The following is a 2375-nucleotide window of genomic DNA, read 5'->3' on the forward strand; positions in this document are numbered from 1 at the left end:
TTACCACTTTATCCACTTGAGGAATTAACACGTCGAAAAATGATCATGTGCTGTGTACCATTACTGTACAATTGGTTGGTCTCACATCTAACAAAGTCTAGCACCTTCTGGGACCTAAAGGATGGTCTTCATTGGTCGCAAAATATTATGTCTCTCTCTCATACTGACATCAACTGGTGCGAACGCAACAATGTTGGAATCAACATAATCAACAGTTATGGTAGTTATCCCAACATACCCCTTATTGGAACTAAGGGAGGAATAAACTACAATCCGGTTTTATCCCGTCGTCAACACGGCTACATCATGAAAGATATACCAAGCAATGTTTAGTTGGAAGGACTTTTCTTCTTAAAGGGTGATGACGAAAGCAAAATGCCGAGAAAGGAGATTATGTAGGCATGCGCCATGTTTATAAGAAAGGAACAAAATCATTAGGAAAAGCATTCTGTGTTTCTTTGGAGCCTTACCTCCATTGGGTTTGCGCTAGAGCTATCAAGTTGAAAATGTCGTATCCACTTCAAGAGCCCGTTCCTCAGAAAGAACGCGTCTTCTTTTTCACTAGCAACATTAAAAAGATGCAGTTGGATTTAACTAAAGCACGACAAGAGAGGAACGCTTGGAAAAACCAGTATCTGGTTGTCAACATAGAAAATACTGAAATTCAAATTCAGCTAAAAAAGAAAGATAAGCTGATTAAGATACTCGAGCAATACGTGGTAAAAGGGAAACCAGAAGATGCTCTTTTCTCTCATATCCTGCTTGCCTCTTGGATTATCCATCAACTCACCATGGAAAATGATCATTTGAAGAGAAAACAAAAGAAAGGGTCAGGTTTGAAGATGGATCTTCATCAGAGTCATAGTCTCTCTTTTTTCGTATTCCTGTAATATATTGCTTAAGCTTGTAAAAAGTGTGTGTTTTAAATCAATAAAGCGTGTTCAACTTTTCGACAGTAAACTACTGAGTTTCCTTCGAGAATTCATCTTTTGGTGCATTTCATACCATGCATTCATTTTGTCATGCATTTCATTCATTGTCTGTCATACATCGAGTCAAACTAGTTGAACTTCTTTCTACATTATAAGGAGGAGCAGAAGAAAAAGAAATTCTTAACTCCGAAGAAGAAATAGAAGAGAAAGAACTCAACTTGTCTCATTCTTTTAATACCCGCGCAAGTCGCAAAAAAAGAATGGACGACTTAGAACAAGAGAATGGATAACTCCAAGAAGAAGTTGCTACACTGAAAGAGTCCTTGGAAAAACTTGGTAGAAGCTTTGACAGCTGCGCTTAATCGACCGACGCCTGTGATTTCGGAGATTGTCTCTACACTAATACCTACGAGTATTCCTCAGTATACCATGCCACCCAATCGATCTTTGGGCATGCCATACAACTTTATGCCAGAGGGTTACAGACCTCTAGGGGCTGAAATACCAAGAACAACGACAATGAATATGGGATTCGCCCAGCTGGGCTTTGAGATACCAAGATCTAGTGCTGTAATGACTATGCCGAAACCAATAGTGCATACTGTTACTCCACCGGAAGAACAAGTATATCATTCTGCTCCTAGAGAAAGCACTGGAATAGGAGAAATATTAGACGAGTTCCAAGAACGGTTTTTGTAAATACAGAAGGAACTCAAGGCTCTTCGAGGACAAGATTTATTCGAAAAGAATGCTGCAGACCTTTGTCTGGTTCCGAATGTTAAGATTCCTCACAAGTTCAAAGTTCCAGACTTCGAGAAGTAGAAATAGAATTCATGCCCACAAAGTCACTTAGTGATGTACGCTCGAAGGATGTCAACTCAGACTGACAACCAACAATTGCTAATTCATTATTTTCAAGACAACCTGACTGGTGCTGCACTTAAGTGGTATATAGACTTGAACAGTTCAAAGATTCATACTTTTAGAGACCTTGGAGAGGGACCAATTCTGAGTTATGTCTCAAAAGGATAGATAAAGTTTCAAGGAATACACTCAGAGATGGCGTGAAGTTACTGCTCAAATTTGTCCCCCTCTTAAAGAAAAAGAGATGAAAATATCTATCTCAAAACTTTGAGTCCATTTTACTACAGATGGATGGTTGCAAGCGCACCTAGTGACTTTATCGAGATGGTAAACACGGGAGTACGACTGGAAGAAGCAGTTCGAGAAGGACGCTTAAAAGAGAAGCATAATCATCTAATGGTCCTAAGAAGTACAGAAGTTCTTTCCACAAGAAAAAGCATCAAGACGTCAGTACCGTCTTACAAAATAAACCTAGGAAAAGGTATCAACCTCAAGTTGAAATAGTTACTCCGGTTGTTAGCTCAGCGCGTGCCTATCAACCAGAAGTCTCTCAACAATAAATTCAACAACAACCTCCAC

The sequence above is a fragment of the Vicia villosa genome, unplaced genomic scaffold (assembly GCF_029867415.1).
Source record: "Vicia villosa cultivar HV-30 ecotype Madison, WI unplaced genomic scaffold, Vvil1.0 ctg.000101F_1_1_1, whole genome shotgun sequence".
In the NCBI taxonomy this organism is placed as follows: Eukaryota; Viridiplantae; Streptophyta; class Magnoliopsida; order Fabales; family Fabaceae; genus Vicia; species Vicia villosa.